Raw genomic sequence first — 18,186 nt, 5'->3', positions numbered from 1 at the left:
GTATTTACTCCAAATCTGTAAAGCACCAATTGCCCAAAGTCTCATGAGGAAAGAGGAAGTAAGTTTTGTATATGAACCATGGGAGAGGTCAGAAAACCAGTTTGGAATTCCTAAATAGCTATGCTCCTGTATCCACAGCAGCCCACACATGGCAGGCCAGCAGTTTTGTCTGCAAGTGAATGGAGAATCCACATGGCATCTAACACATCCATAGCCGGTTTGAAGCTATAAATTTTCAGGTTCCAGCCTGACACCATGCTGGGACATATCAGAGGAAAAAAAAAGCAAGTAATTCTTCCATCCTAGTGATTCATTCTTCTGTGTCTCAGATATCACAGAGATGAAGCCAATTGTACTTTTAAAAGCATTGTTTCCCTCAATTAAATAGAAAGCTAGGCACCCACACCAATGTCTGCTATCCTTTACAAAAGAGCTAACCACAGTAAATGCAAGTTTTCATCCTTGAAACATCTCTGAAGCCAACGCCAAGTATGTGACGGATTTAACTGGAGAGTGTGAGGGACTTCAGGTCTGAAAAATAGAAATCACTTAACTGAGTTGAAATCATTATCTTTATGGAAAGTAATGCAAGCTGATAATTCTGGTAAGGATGACAAATTCACTTCTTTCAACATAATTCATCCTACAGAACCTGAGTGTACTTTCTGGATGCCAAACAGCAGCTACTATTAAATTTTTGCAAATGTCTTGACAAGCAATTAAAGTTATCACAGCTCTTAGGCATTTCTTCCTCTCAGAGTATGAAATAACCCAAATATGTGGTAGCATCGGTAACTTGCAAAGAGGGCAAGTACTCTCAGTAGACAAAACTGTGATGCGCCTCCACTTGAAACAGTACTCTACCTTCAAGCTTTTAATGTGAAATTTTTTAATGGCTAATAAACCATCTACTCATTTTGCCTCACATTTTAGTTGGACCAGGATGTCAAGAAAGACATAACAGAAACTGAACTAGAAACAGAGGGGAAAAAACCTAGAGGAGTAAAGAGACTGTGGCATAAAGAGAAATGATAACAATTGCCTTTGTTTAGTTTCAAGAGGCAATAAATAAGTGAGGGCAGCAATAGATAAATATCAAAGGAAGTTGAAGGCAAAACTATTCCCTTGTACAGGAAATGGAAGGGGATTCAATTACTATACAGGCAGGTAGAGTGAAATGTTTTCCGCATGGCATCTAAATAATTTGTGGAACTTCTTGCTGGAAGATGTCATTCAAGCTAAGAATTTAACAAAATATAGAGCAGAATTCATGCATCTTGTAATGGATGGGAATTTTTAGGAGCTTTGTGTGTATTGCAGGGTATAAAAAACTGATTCCAAGTGGCAGGGATTAAGCAGAAATATCCCTCCAGGAAGGTTATCCTTGAACAATATCTTTTGGGATGCTCCCATTTCCTCTGAATTGCTACACACAAGCCAGAGGTAGCCTACCTCACCCTGATCTCATCAACAGGATAATTCCAGCTTAAATGGAGGAATTGCATGCTATTTAATCCAAGCCCATTGGAATTGCCTGGCAGTATCTCAGGCACTGTTAGGAGATCAATTATTATACCAAGAAAAGGAATTAAAAGCTTTTTCAGAAAACCATCAGAAGTGTGACTGCCCTAAAACATACACAGGCCAAATTCTCAGTTGTTGCTCAGCTGGAAGAGGGCCCTCCCCCCATCCCTGCCCCAGTTCCACGCCGCAGAAGGAGGGAAGCAGATTACAGAGCAATTCCTTGCAGCACCCCAGGTGAAAGTAGCACTTTCCCCCAGTTCCAGATATTGTTAGTTGAAAACTTCCTTCTGGGCTGATTTGCATTGGCCTACAGAGACACATATGTGAATGCAGTTAAGTGTTGACCTCAATGTCACACAATAAGAGTAGCAGTCACAGCATCATGGCTTAAGGCTATTGCACAGTTTATTGAACACAGAGGCTCTGTCTGCCTGGTGGAAGACAGGCTGGCAGCACTACAGTTGTTCCAGCAGCCCTTGGCCCTGCAGCAGCTGGGAGAGAAGAGCTAAGGGTGATAGATCACTTTGAAGAGAGGTATCAGGCTTTTCTCATCAGTGTGAGAAAATGAGATCATGCCTGGCTATGGGGGAAGAGAGGGAGGGAATGGAGTTTTTTTTCATGAGTTGGATCCTAAAGTTTTAATTCATGGGAAAGGAACATATATTCTTGGGATGAGACTACTATCTCCAAATATAAGGCAATTTGTCTCTAGGATGCAATTTACAGTTTACTTCTGCAGACTCCACTAGAAAAACTCAGTAGCACACTAGAACCTAATTCCAGATAACTGTGCTAGAGGACTTGCACAAGCCTCTTCTGCATCTCATAAGTCAGCACAGATCATCTCAGTCACTGCAAATTGCTTAACTCAGTGCATTCAGCTCCTGATAGGAGTCTGCAGTGTTTCAATAGACTTGTTCCTCCCCCTCCTTGCCTGCCTCTCTCACATGTGCACACTCACTGAGCAGAACAAGTTTCCACCTCTGAGTGAAAGGTGACATCTCTTCAGGAGGGTTTTTCAGCAAGTAGGCAATTTAATCTAGGCTTTCAGGGTTCTCCTGCCATTCAATGGCTTGACTTGGCTACCTATGGCTCTGTAGTGCTCCTAAGGTCTTTGTTCGGTAGGGATTTGATTTTTATTCTCTCCAAGATTGGAAAAGAAAAAAGAACTTTTTTTAGCATGTATCACGGGCTGGCTTAGGAGACTAAAAAATGCAAGCTCATGAGTTCAAAGCAAGCCATATCATTTTGAAAATGCTAATAATCCTTTCTCCAATGATATCATACCATCATCAAATTGATTAACTATTCAATTGTCTCAGCAGCCTGGCAGGGCAGGTAATGACTATTATTGCTATTCAATGCAGGAAAGAAATTGTGGCTAAGAAGTCACTTAGATTACAATCAAAGCAGTGAACTGAGAACAGCCTGGTTCTCAGGTGTCCTCCTAACCCCTACAGCTTTCACTTAACAACAAGATGAAGACTCAACCCATGTCATAAGGAAATTTATACAAACTATCTGCCAGAGTGAAATTTCATAAATGACCACAATAATTCTTTTACCCATTTATGTGCAAACTGACAACATATCAGTAATCAGATTGGAGTCGTGCCTGTCCAGAAAACAAGCAATCCAAACCTCCTGCAGTTCTCAACATGATGACAGGAGCATCAGGTTGACCCCAAATCTGCAGCAAGTTCTCATCTCTAGCTGCTCCTTGTCCTTGAACACACAGCATAATTCATATTCCGTCTTCAATCACCTAGCAAGGAGCTCACTGCCAGCAGCCCAAAGAGACTGCATGGCACCTTGCTCCCAAAAATAAGAAGGTATAAGTTTATCTGAACCTCCTGGGAACAGGTTTTAAGATCCCCAGGTGTGTATGCACATGAACACACACACTAAAGCTTACTGCATGTCCAGTACCAAAAAGATCACATACACCCTCTCAAGCAGTATTTGCTCTTTTCCTCTTGTAAGTCAGACTTTCTTTCCTTTCAAGCAGACTCTTGCCTCTTCCTCACAAGGGATAGCTGCCTTCTTCCTTAGCTAGGAAAAAGGGTGTTCATTGTTTCCTTCTGGATTTCCACTGCTTGCTGTCCTTCACCATCCAGTCCAACACACAAATCGCAGCCCCACTCATTCAGAAGAAGATAGTTTCTTCCAGAGGTTTCTGGAATGTGCCAGGAACACAGAGATAAGGGATCCTGCACAGACGTCTTGAGGGGAGTGTCTACATCATAATTGTCTATATTCTATGATTTCTTAAAATAGAGCAGCTTCTGTTCTCCAGATGGATTGGCAGAGATGATATCCACTGTGTCTTTTAGACTGTAGTTGTGTCCAGTTCTCACAATAGCACGAAGACAGTTTGGTTTTCAGAGGCAAAAAGAGACGTGCTCCATAGCTTGATATTACAGGGATCAGCACATCAGGAGAATAAGATGTGAGTCTAACCTAGGGGAACTGTCTTCTGATCATGACATCATTTGGAGGCATGACACCAGAAGAGATTCCCCACTGGTCTAACCAAGTACAGACAGTCTTTTGTTTTTAAGAGTCTGGGGAAACTAGCCAGTGGTGCTGCTACAGCAAAAGTGCTTAAGAAGAGAAGGCTGAAGTAAAAGTGACATCTAGAAAATGCATCAGAACTGCATTGCACTTCATGTATCATTCCTCTCCTCTTCTTTCACCACTTCCCCTGTTCTACTCCAGAGACTCAGCCACCTTTAGAGAGCTGTTAAAAATTTGGTTCCAAGATGGAGATTTAAAAGTAAGGATTTTGGCAAAGTTGAAGTTTTAGTACTTAATAATTTGAGATTAATTCTAACTCAAAAACGTTCCCTGGATTTTCTTTAACTGCACAGCAACAGCTTCCATCAGTGTCCATTTCCTGCAGAGTAAATATGGCATTTCTCAGGCCAAGCCAATTTTCCAAGTAAACATTACTGAGCAACTGAACAATACTACTCTTCACAGAAAGAATTGATGAAAATGTGTGGGGAAATTAGATCTAAAATGCTACTCCAACATTTGCAAAATTCCTCCTTAAAAACACATGCACACAAAATGAGTCTTACAAATGACCATATACATCTGGATAAAATTCAAAAAATTAAAACAAAATGTTCAGTGACCACCAGAGGGCTTTGCATATATATGAGAAATGACTAGCCGAAATTGACTCCTTAATTCATATCAAAATGACTGTGTATGCTGAATACCAGGCAAGTCTCCCCAGTCACTGCATTTCCTCCTGTGCAACTAAACAAACAAACAAACAAACAAAAAGAGGAAAAAAATCCGTTCTCAACAGTTTTCCTTGGATAAAATGCCCATGAACACATCCTGGTAGTATGGCTGCTATCTCCATGCCTTCACAGTTAGGACAAGCCAACTCATCTTCAAAGACTGAATATTGTGACAGCTGTAGCTGGTCTATAGCTGCACAGATTATTTGGCTTAACAGACACCAATTTGAGCAGCCTAGTCATTAGAAAGACAGCAGTAAAAAAGTCCCAAGGCATCTTACTGATAGGTCAGATTCAAACTGAAACAGGGGACTCCAGCCAATCCCTTTGAACCATAGACACACTCATCTCATTGGGCAGTAAGGTGGGCGGCAGTAAGACCCTTAACCAATCGTGTGTTGGAGGGAGAAATTTGAAGCCCTTATAAAAGTAGGCACCAAATTGTAAACTTTGGCTGTTGCTGCATGATCTCGGTGTGTTCTTGTCATATTGATGTCTCCATCATCAGCAACAGAATATCAGAAAACAAGAGGCATTTCAGAAAACATGAAGGGGTAGAGGACAGAGCAGGGGGAAATAAAGCAAATAAAGAGAAAAGAGAATGCTTCTTTGGGAAGGCATCAGTCATGCAATATGCACAGCATTTGTCAACAATTCTCAAGGGTGGTATATGCAGACACACCCATTCACCAGCTGGGTCAAGGGGAGATTGTGACCATAGACACTCTGAATCTGGGAGAAGACATAAGTCATAGAATCACGGAATCATTTAGGTTGGAAAAAATTCAAGATCTTTCCCCAGTACAGCAGCATTTCGACACCATGCTGGATGCCAGCAGCAATAATCTTCATGCATAGCATACAGTTCCATTGGGAACAGTGGAATCAGTCTGGTTTCAGCAGGACCAACAGAAATAGCTCTCTTCCAGACCAAGGGGATACCTGCACTTTGCTGAAGCTAGTAGCACTTAGTCTCGTTTGGAGTAGCTTTTACTTGACTCTTGCATCTTCCAAGGATACAAATTTACCCCCTGAAAGGCCCAAGGGATGTGTAACTAAATCAACTAATATGAAGAAATAGAGAGTCATGCAGTACTACATGCTGCTTGAGAACCGTGAGAGGATCAATGAGATGCTCCTAAGGGATTATGTCTTTTACCTCTCAGTGATTTTTGTGGTGATTCTGACACTCACTTAGAGAGGTGGCATCTAATCTTTAAACTGCTGACAACTGAGGTCTCAGGGTGAACCTCAGCCGCATGCTGAACAGCAAATATCCTTACCTGGTGTATATCCTACCAGCTGCTATGACTGAGAATCATGAAAAGAAAACAAAACCACCATGGGAATGGCCAGTAACCAGGACCCTCTACATTATCTGCTTAGTGAATGCTTAATGCTGTGCTTCCTCTCAACTTTTCCAACCAGAGCCATGCTCCTGTATCAGCTGGTAAGTGTCAAAACGTGGAGAAGATACAGAGAAAGGGGAGTAGTTTGCGTTATCAGATTACCTTAGACACACGTATCTTTTCTGAATCTGATTTGTATCTAAATTACAGTTGCTGACTTCAGATGTCCAGCAGTCCATAGAAGGTGAGACTGGTTTCCATTTCATAACCATCACTCCTGTGAGTTGACTCCATTCTGCCTCATTTACTGCAAACTGTAGTACACTCATCTAGAAATCTTGTCAGAACCCAGCACTGGTGAAGGTTAAGGTACACACACTACTACAAGTCTATAACCTGTGGGGCTACATGAATCAGCAGCATAGTGTCTTCCAGTTTGATGTGCTTCAAAGCAAGTGTCTACCTATACTTCCAAGAAAGGACTGAAGACCCCACAAGGCGATAAACCCAGGAGGCATCTTGCATAGATAGCCAGCAGATTTCTATTCTTAGAATTATTCTAGAATAAAATGTTTCCCAATTTGTCTTGCTGATAAAGATAGTTCTTAAAACTGGACATGATGAAAGATGCCACCACAGAAAAAGTGCTATCTAGGATGCCCAAGGGGAGCACAATCAGTATGCGTGAACACAGCATGTGTCACAGTGTATAAGCAAATAACAGTATTATGCTCATGAGCAATATCTCACTGAGAATCTGACCAATATTTCCTGAAGTACCTAAGCTTCAGTTATGTACACTCAAGGAGCATGGAGACTTGAGGGGTATGGAGCATGCTGATTGACTGCATTTACCAGTGAGGACATTTTTGAAAATGTCCAAATGACATAAATATTTCATGCAATTTTTCAAAATTGAACAAGATCTGTGAGGTAACATTAATCACATTAATATTAGGTCTCTAATAATTAGGCATCTAGACAAAACTACGCATTTGAGTTCCCTCTGTAGCAAAAAAGGAAGAAACAGAAACATCCAGAAGGCAATTCATTGGGCCTGATCACAACACAAACAAGAAGAGGGCAGTACTACGCACTCAGTGCTCTGCGAGATGGAGGTACTTCTTTTTACAGCATGACCTCACTAGATCATGCTGTGGATGTATGTTTCTCTCCCTGACTGCAAAAGGACCCCAAATGACAAACTGTGCTTGATCGCAAATGACAAACTGTGCTTAAATGCTTAACTTTTCCATGAGTAAAGTTGAACAAGATTAACCCACCTTCCTTTTCTATCTATGTGTTAAAATATTTCCCTATAAAAGAAACAGAAGCAGCTATTCTAGAAAAGAGGTTTCAAGAGATTCTAAGAAAAATCCTCCCTTTAGTGGTTTTGAAAATGAAATGAGAATAATAGCTATTTCAACTGTTCTGGCATGAAAAGGTGTTAACAGTATGGCACTTTTAAAGAACTCTGAGATGACAAGACTGATTCTCCAGAAGTAATTCTTCAGTTTCATTTTGAAGATTCCCCACAGAAGAAAAATCAGAAATACTGCTTTTCATTCCCACTCAGCAGGAAAGATGTCAAGAAGCCCATCAACTTTGGTAAAGCCAGAGCTTCCAAGCCCCAGAAAACTAAAAACCTACAGCCATCGCTATCACAGCACAAAGGCAAATCCTTAGGAGGAATTGTTTTGCAAATCCACTGTTCAACTGGGCTGCATTTTTATATATGAGAAATGGCAGGAAGAAGCACTGCTAATTAATTTACCCTAAGGAGGTGAGAGTAGTGGTCAACAGGCTTAATTCAACTATGGAGGTCTCCAGGAAATCTCCAGGTACTGGAGATGCCACAAAGAACACTAGCGGAACAGAAGCAGACATAGGATGACCATAAGTACAAGCAGAACCAGTCTGCAGCTCCAGAATACTCCTGGGTGCACCTATCTATCTCCCATAGAACTCTTTGGAAATTCTTGCTTTGCCTTCATTTTGTAGAAGAAAAAAAGGTTTCTTGCTGGAAACAGCAGATCTGTAATTACGGTAGCTAGAAGCAGGAAGAGCTTAAAGAATGCCTGCTTGAAAGACTAAGTGAAAAATGCCTCTCAACAACCAGAAAGATTTACCTTGGAAGGAAGAAACTTGTCCCTCTGGATGTTATCCCTGCAGCCAAGGTTGCACAGAAAAGGGTTAAAGAAAACCAGTTGTTCTGTATGTCAGGTACTGCCTCAAGGGCGTGGCTGAGAGCTGGAGAGCAGAGGACAGGTTAAGGGGACAGCAGCACAGAGCTCCTCTATTGCTACGTGAAATGACTCCCAACAACCCGATCTGAGATCTGGGCTAGGCTGCTCTCATGCTCCTGACAGAGAGGGAGCTAGCTGGTGTTGAACTCCACCCCCTGACAGGACTGCCTCCTTCCTGTGTGCTAAGGTTTGGCTCTCTCCTCAGGGGCGTGTACCAAAATTTTTGTTATGAGTGTAATAAAATGCTTGGGGGAAAAAAAAATCTCATATTAGTGTAAGGGGAAAAGAGAGTGGTTATAGCTTCCTTTAGTTAGTCCTGGATTTTCTTGTGGATGACACTGGTTTTTAATAAGAAACGGATGCTTGCATGGCAATTCATACTCTTACCCTTTACAACACATTCATGTGAATCCACTGTGTCACACATCTCCAGTCTAAACCTACGGTCACTTCTGCCCCTGCACAGGCATCAAGGCAAATAAATGTGCCAGAAACATGGGGTCTCCTCCTTATGCCTTTTCAAAGGAACATCTGAAGAGCCAAAGGCTGTTTTCCTTAAATATCCCTCTTCCTAGCAGTGCCCAGCACCTCTCCTGTGTGTTGCCCAGTCCACCCTGCAACACAGAGCAGCTGAGTGTCCTTCAGAGGGGACACAAAGGATGCGTGAAAACACCTTCCTGGCTTCAGCCTTTTGGCATCAGAGGTATATGCCTGTACCAAAGAGCCAATACTCCTCGCTTCTCTCTCTTCCACCTACTTCCTAGAGAAAAACTCCATATGCTACTGCGAAGTTAGGACTGATACTGCATAGAAAGAGTCAAAGGGACAGCGCACATGGCCAAACTCAGGTGCTGCTTCACTCTTCTAATGGAGAATGAATAAAGCCACTACAGCACAGCCAGCGCAGCCAAGACAGGTGTCTCACAGCACAGTCCCCAAACCACAGGTCTTGCTGCAGCACCCTGCTGGCCGGGACAGTGTCTCCAGCCCTTGCCAGCAGAGGTGACAACAGGTAGGAAACCATGACAGACTGCCATGTCCCCGCTCTGCCCCCATTCTCTCATCCCTGAAATCCAACCTGGTGCATCCTGGGGGAAGACCCATCTGCTTCTCATTCCAGACCATGTCATGCCATAATTATTCCTAATTATGCCTCATTTAGCTTGATGGGTACCAGATTGAGAAGGACGGCCTAGCGGCAGAGGCCAGCGCGGAGCCGGGATGAGCGAAGGGACGGGCGCGACACCCCCGGGCGGGGCCGCGCACGGCTCCGCGCAGCGCTGCCCACCAGGGGGCGCCCGCCGGCCGGTGAGCCGCGCGCGTTCCCGGCCCCGCTGGGGCCCGCCCCGGGCCGAGGCCTGCCCCGGGCCCTCCGACTGCCCTGCGCCCCACCGGGGCCCGCAGAGCCCCAGGGGCTGGCGGATCCGGCTGCGAGCTGGAGCACAGAGTCACAAAATAGGCTGGGTTGGAAGGGACCCACAAGGACCGTCGAGTCCAGCTCGTGGCCTGCACAGCACCATCCCCAAGAGTCACACCCTGTGGCTGAGAGCATTGTGCAGAGCTCCCTGAGCTCTGTCAGGCTGGTGCTGTGACCACTGGCCTGGGGAGCTGTTCCAGTGCCCAATCGCCCTCTGGGTGAAGAACCCTTTTCTAATATCCAACATAAACCTCCCCTGACACAACTTCAGGCTGTTCCTTGTGTCCTGTCATTGGTCACCACAGAGAATAGATCAGTGTTTGCCCCTCCTCCTCCCCTCACAAGAATTAACTGCAACGAGGTCTTTCCTCAGTCTCCTCCAGGCTGAGCAGAGCAAGTGACCTCAGCCACTCCTGATAAGCCTTCCTCTCAAGGCCCATCACCACCTCCACTGCCTTCCTTTGGATGGTCTCTTAGTATCTTTTTATTGTGGTGCTCAAAACTGCACCCAGCTTTTGCAGTGAGGCCAACCAGTGCACAGCAGGGGGGACAATCCCTTCCCTTGCCCAGCTGGTGATGCTGCTCCTGATGCACCCCAGGATTGGCCCTCCTGGCTGCCAGAGTACTGTTGACTCATGTTCAACTTGCCATCAAGCAGATCCCTTTCCATGGCACTGCTTTCCAGCATCTAATTCACCAGTCTGTATGTACCATACCAACAAGGTTGCCCCATCCATGGGGCACCAGTCCTGCACTGCAGGGGGCATTCTACTGGTCACTGCAGAATTGACACTGCAAAGATGATGTTACCCAGACATGGGTCAGGGGCACAACATGTTGGGGCTCACAAGGTCCTCCATCCCCACTGAAAGCCTACACAAATGCTTTTTAACAGGTGTGCACTTGTCATCCTGCAGGAAAGTTCTGCTCCCTGTTTTTCCACACAACATCAGCTGTGAACACCTGGACACAAGCAGCACTCTCACTGATGCATAAGAACACATGCTGAGTGCCAGGCAGCTGATCCTCCATGACAGGTACTGGGAATCACAGGTCTCCACTACAGACCTGGCCACTCTCTTCCCCTCTATGCATCAGCCATAGGTCAAGGCTGACATGTCACCTGTTGGCATGTGGGTCCGGCAGCAAGTAAAGTGCAGGAAGGTACAAAAATGTCAGGTATGTTGACCAAAAGAGGTTGGTTTTCAAGGGATGCTTACTGCTCCACATCTCTGTGGCCTGTGCTTCAGTGGTCAGTGAAGAGGCAAAGGAAATTTTCTAACAATAGTATCACTGTGACCTAGGCAAAGAGACGCACATGTCTAAGTCAGGAGGGAATGAACCAGCATAGGGGCAAAACAAGAAGAAAAGGCATTCTCACATGAACTGCTCACTTTCTGAAAAAAAACCACCCCAAACACCACAACTTTTTTTCTTGGGTCTGAGCTCCTGCAGCTAAAATAGCTGTTGAGTGAGCCAGTCAGGTGCAAGCTGCATCTTTGAGGTGATGTGAACATTGCATCTGCAAACTGCTAGCCATCCCCTCTGCCTGTTTGCCCTCCTGAGGAACCACCTCCCAAAAAGCCCACCAGGACAACAGGCCTTCATTGCACCTGTCCTTCCAGCTTTCAGTTGTTCTGCTGCAGGGGGAGAAAGTCAAATTCTGGAGGGAGAGAGGGAGGCAAAGCTACTTGCAATGCAATTAAGTGACTGCTGTGGGAAGAAGCCAGGCAGCAAAGGAAGGATGATTTACTGACACAAGCTAAGCCAATATAAACACTTATGATACAGGTGCCTGTGCTCTCAGATATTGCCTGACTTAATTCAATTGTTTTGTAAACTGATTTAGTTAAATCTGTAAAAAACTGGTGTTTAAACAAGCCAAAACAGTGGTTAAAATGTTGTTAATAAAACCTATCACCATTAAAAAAATTATGTATTTTGAAGGCTTCCTTTTTGCTGACAGGACATATACTTTCTCACTGTATTTTATTTTCCCTCTATTCTTTTCTTCAGAGGTTACACATTCTGCTGTGCCATGACTGTCTCTTTCTTTCTGTACTGTACAAAAATAGGGTTGTCTCCATTCAAAAGTCTGCAAGTCCACCTCTAGCGTTTCTCACTGTTGTGTAAAGTAGAGCTGGGGAGACATTTATTTATTTTTATATAACCCTCAATAAGATTCAACCCAGAGCAATATTTTTAAGCAGATTTTAAGCAAAGTAGTTTATTCTGGATCCAGTCTGACCCTCTTCTTTCTTTCCAAACTGACCTATCTTACAGTTTGGAGTTATTTAATCACTCTGAAAAGATGTTCCCGTTTTTTCTTGTTTTCAGCAAGGTCACTTTTTTTTAGCAATGTTAGGGGTTTTGGGGTGGTTTTTTTTGGTATTTTTAAGTCCTATTCCAAAATCATCTGAATCAAAATTTATCTGTGTCCAAAATTAACTTTCAAAATACCAGTATCTTCTTTCAAATTTGGCCCAAATGCCCAATTAGTTTGGTCTCGTCCACCAATACTCCTTCATTTTTTTAACAAATGCATGACAGAGTTATAAAAAAATAGCAATGCAAAATTACTGTACCCCTAGCAGAAGTCAACAACAATTAGACTAACATAAGTCAACTTTTCCTTTGACACATCTCTTTTTGTGGTCTTTGATTCATTCAGAAGAGGAATTTTGGCAAGTGCTTCCAGGATCCAGCTGTTTGGATGCCTGCATGATGCACTGGAGAAATTTTGTTCCCTTGGGGAGGCAGGTGAGGGGTGGGTGAAGCAGCCACACTAAGCAGCAGGAATTGTCACTGATAAAAATGAAGAAAAAAGGGACACATTTGAAAAAAAAGTCGGCAGGGGGGACAGGAGATGGCAAACTTCATGTATCAGATGGGCAGCTCTGAAAGAGTTAGGAGGGATATACAGAAGCAAGGTGGGCTGGGGCTGGTCTGTGGAAGGGGTAGGAGTCAGCCTCTGGACAGGTAGGGAAGCAGAAACCAGTTAATCTCTGATACAGCAGTGTGAGAGCTATGGGCTCTGGAATAAAAGGGGCCAGAATGCTAAGTTGGGCTCAGTGGCTGGAGGATGCACTCCTAAATGGAACTCTAGCTCGGTGGGCATCCAGCTACTATCCAGCTACAATCTAGCATGTCAGCTACTTTTACAGTCAGACTGCACCCAGAGGCAGCTGCCCTCTTGCCCAGAGAGCAGCCTGGCTTCCTACCCCATGCCATACAGTTCTGCTGATTTATATCCTAGAAGCCAGGCAGCCACAGAGAACAGCTGCACAGCATGTCAGTACCTAAGAGGAGCCCAGCCAAGCCCCTACAGCCTCATGTTGCTGCTGTCTGAAGAGCCCAGACCCTCTCCTGCAGAAAATGGTGTGCATACAAAATCTCATAGGTGACGCTGTCACCCATGCTCTCCTATCTGTCCCAAATTCTTGCTGTTTATCAGTCCCATAGCCCCTTTCCACTGCAAGACAAAGCTGCAGACTGGCTGGGGTGCCAGCACAGGGGTTGGCTCCTAAAAGCTGTGTTAGGAAGGGAACTCTGCTCCAAAGGACACATTCAGAGTAAGCCCTGTGTACATTTGGCAGGGATCATAATCCACAACCACTCAGCCTGGTGGCATCGCTAGAGGCCTCAAGAGTAGACAGTCCAAGCCAGGATTTGTGATTGTTTACCTTGACATCCATTTGGATATACTCCAAGTGTAGACAAGGGATTTAGATGCCCAGATTATTTGCCCTCATGGCAGCAATGCACAAATACAACTACTAGGAAGATTAGAGATATTCCATCTGCTTGAATTGCTCCCTTTTCCTGCCAGCTCTGATAACCATGATGATGAGGATTTAAGCCCCAGTGCTACTAACTGTGACTGGCACCAGTGTGATGATTATATTTCCCATTGGACCACCCTCCCAGTTCTGTGCAGTCCATCTCTGCTTATCACAGCAGTAGTCTCATCTCTGCTTGTAGGGCCCCACTCCTCATACCCCATCAACAGTCCCCAACAGCTCCTGTGCAAGGCCTTAGATAAAACTAACAGAAAGACGACTCTTGCTTCTTTATTTGTCTGTTTAAGCAAATGGAGGTAGTACAGATTGTGAGAAAAAACAGCAGACAACAGAAGGAATTAGAGGAATTGTAGATCTTAGTTGTCTTCCTGCAATTGCAAGAGTTCTTATGCTAGTTTTATTTATACTTTGAAATGTCACCTCTTTGGGCTGTGGCCAAAAATATTAAGTCCCAGTCCACAGTGGAAAAATAGAGGCTTCAACTAAGAATATCTTAACTAAGCTTGAACTAAACCATTTGTTATCAGAATTGCTACAAAATAAGAGGCACTGTTCAGCCCTGCATCTTTGGAAGGAAATGCTAGAAGCAATTATGAGTTTGGAGTGCAATTGAATAATTATTTAATCTCAAACACTTTCCTTGGTGGTAGACAATTCTGTTGTTACACTGTGAACTCAGAGTGTATTAGCACACTGTCACATTTGCACCTGGAGAGCAAAGTCTTCCACTACTTCGAGCGCTCAATGTTGTGACTCTGCTCCCCAGAAAGAAGGCACCTCCCAAAGCATGCCCTTGCCTTTTGAACAACATTTTCCATGGATTCTGGTGGAATTCCACCAACTCTGAATCCATTATAACCATTTTCTAGCGCAAGTTAGGGGTATCGTAAACACATAAAGAGACAGCTCACCCTGACTCCTATTTGAGAGGACAGATAGGGAAACAGAAGAGACTAATCTCCCTGGGAGGAAGCCACACGTGGGTTTTTTGTTTTGTTTTTTTTTTTTTTTGCAAACTTAAGCCTTCCAGCACTGCACACACTGGGATCTCGTAATCTTCCCCTCTGACCCTTCTCCTGGAGTGGGGCAATTACAGTAGATTATGGGAAGTTAGTGATAGTGGTTGATGGCTACTTTTAGAGCATATGTTCCCAAACTACCAAAGAGGAACAGTTTGATTCATATGAAATTCCTCCTTTTGCTTTTCTCTTTCTGCAGCGGGCCCAATACTCATTAAGATTGCTTGTTGATTATCTGCCCTCTTGTCATCCCACCTCAGTATCTCAGCTATGAAATGCAGCTCCTCTTCTTATTCCTGGTAGTCAAATGCAGTAAACCTGGGCATTCTCTCATGCTTTTGTGTGTCCTACCTTAACCTTTTGGAGGGTCAGAGGGTGCCTTCAGTGCTGTCCAAACCCCTGCTGCATTCACATAAATTGTCTTTTTTTTTTTTTTTTTTAATCATCTAGAAAACACTGTTTGCCTTCTAGGACTGACAGTTATTCCCACACACTCAGAAGCAGCAAAACACAAAAACACAAACAGACTACATTCTTTGTAGTCAGCTTTAGCACATAAGGGCAGAGGCACACAAAGCTGTTCTTCTCAAAGGAAAAAATGGAGGGAAGCTGTGACTGAGGAGTGTGCTCATAATAATTTTATCTGAAATGCATCCCACAAATTCTGAGGCGATGTAACATGATGGCCACCAACATAAGACCTTTTACTAGGCTTTTCAAAAGGTTTTCTCAAGCTGCAAGTCACCTGTGGACTGCAAGGGAGGAGCTGCAGTGGGACATACATTGTTTAGAGTGAACTGTAGGACATGAAAGAAAACAGGCATCTGCACAGCATAGTGAGGACCATCCTCTCAGAGCCTGACTGCTCCTAGATCTCTTCTTTCACCTGTTATGCAATTCAGCAACCAAGACTCCAATATGCAAGTACAATCCAGTGCTATGCAATGAAGCAAACAGGCTGTGGTTGTGGGTTTCACAGCAGAGACTGCAAGGCATTGAATCTGCAGACAAAAATCATTGCTGTAAAAGCACATTTCATCATTTTCTTACTATGAGTGGAAAAGCTTACACCTCCTTGTTTCTGACCCCCAATACCCCAAAGACATTCAACTGCACTGTGTAACAAGGAAAAACTTCATCTTCAAGACAGGCCCATGGCAGCAAGAGTTCTCCCTTGTCCTTGGGGAGAGCTTTTGGCCACAGGCAAGGGAACTTTGTATCACTCAAATCAAGTTGCTGATTGGGAGGTAGATTGTCACAGAAAGCCATTAAATGAGAGAGACAACAAATAAGAAGGAAGGATGGCAAAGAGTCAGTTTAGGTGGAAGAAAAATTTTGTGAATTGTTTTTGGTTTGGGTTTTGAGGAATAAGAGCACTGCACTTTCAGCATATGATGCACAGTAAATGCTGAAGAGCCAAGCAGAGCTAAAAAAGGGGAAAGGCCCTGAAAACCTTCAACACATTATTGAAATACGAAAAGGAAAAGGTTTTGTTTCCATGGCAACATATCCTATGGTGCTTCTGCTGGAGCAATCTACCAGAGAAAGATGACTTTCCCTGTTAGGTATGCCAGTGAAGTGAAAGATAACTACAGAGACCCCTTTCCTCAATTGGGTGCATTTGTAAATTTGTAAATTTTCTACTTGATGTGTGTAAGTGCTCAGATGTTACAGAGCTCCTGGAAATGGATGTCTCAATAGACAACAGAATGAGCTTTGAGGAAAGCATAGGTACCTGTTGCAGACCAGATGTCTGTGAAGGTTTGGGTGCATTGTGGTTTTTTGCCCTTTCACAATGCTGCTTTGCTGTATGAATATGGCCTGAGATGTCAATAGAAACTTAAAGGTTAAAATTGTTCTTGACTGCAGATTTCGGAAAAAGAAGTTGCAGTTTTTCATCCAAGACAAGAGGACTTTATTTCCAACTGTCACCTCTTATTTCTCACTTACATGTATGTCAAAGCTGAGGTGCTCCATGGCAGCTGTTTTACCATAGCAGCATGGCATGAAAGAATTCAAGAGGAAAAAAAAAAATATAAACAGGAGAGGGAACTGGAGAGATACAGAAAATACTGATATGAGAAGAACTGGAACAGGACTTCAAATATAGCTTTCACCTTCTTCCAAAGAGTATCATTGGATCATCACTTACTAAAAATTATGAGCTATAATACTGAAACTGTCTGTCTGTGGTATGGTGATGCTGAGGAGCACAAAGAGAGGCAGTTACGCATTTTGTAATCCAAGTGGGTAACAGAAAGATTTAGGTATCTGTATTTTGCAGAAGGGAGGCAAAAATGAATTGCAAAAGGTTAAAATACACTTTCTAAAGTTGCAGTGAAAGCTTGCGACAGAAGTGGTTGAACCTACAGCTCCTGACCTCCATCCAGATGTCTAATGATATAACTATCTCCAGAGTAATATCTCCAGGTGTTCAGTTGAAGGATTCTGCAGATGCACCTCAGCTGCCAAGACCCAGCATAATCATACAGATGGAATAAATATAGTCAGCACAACAGCTCCATGGTCATGAGAAAACGACAGACACTCCTCTGCCCACCATGGTTTCAGCAAGGATCTTTTCTTCTCCAAATAGAAACAGCACTAACTAAACAAATTTTAAAAACAAACAAACCCCCAAATAAACAAACAAAAAACCCCAGCATCCTTCAGCCATAATAGCCTATTACACAAAGGAAGCAGGAGGGCATTTACTAGCTGGAAGGAAGATACAGCTACAGTAATCAGTTCCACTGAACTCAGGGCAGCAACAACTACCCTGTCCTGTATTTTAAGGACCAGACTATGAAAGGACATGCTGGGAAAATTTCTGTTGGGTGGGTCTGTCTGGTGTCCTTCCTCCTCATTTTGACTCTGACTAACTTTTGGGAAAAGAAATAGGGAGTGGAGACTGAAGTGTGCCAATAGCTAGTGAAAATAAGTACTGGTGCTCTCAGATTCTGATGCCAGGATCAGCAGCAGGGGAACAGGTTAGGAAATTCTGCTCCAAGTGAGCAATCTTAACACCTCCAGATACTGAAGGGAAATGTACATAACTGTTAGGCCTGGACAGCAGCACCCTTTCTTCATTCCAGGGTAGGAGCTGGCAGTAAATGCCAATCATAGCCTGAAGCTGGCAAAGACATTACAGAAAGCAGACCAGACAGAGACCGATGGCCATAGACAACATCCTCCCATCACTCTATGCATTTTTGCCTTGCAATGCTTTTCTTCCTCAGTGCTGCAGGCTGGCCTTCACCCCTTCTTTCATGCCACCTAATCCAATGCCACTGGCAGTGACAACCATAACTGCTAAACTCATATTGCATTTTGTCCATTGTGTTTTCATGTTCTGCTCCAGTCATCTATCATGGCTTTCTCTTGTACACTTTTGGGACACACAGGATTTATATATCTACATCTGTGCATCCATGAGGCTCTGGCCTTCTCTAGCTTCATGCCACTACGGTCATTAAAGATAATATCACATTAATAAAGAAGTAGATTTCTTTCTTTGATCAGGCTTCAGAAAAGCAGGGTGACCATTTCAGAAGAAGGGAATTGGATTTTGAGCCAA

Source organism: Zosterops lateralis, assembly GCF_965231275.1.
Source record: "Zosterops lateralis genome assembly, chromosome: 4".
Lineage (NCBI taxonomy): Eukaryota > Metazoa > Chordata > Aves > Passeriformes > Zosteropidae > Zosterops > Zosterops lateralis.
Note: the sequence above shows the minus strand (reverse complement) of the source record.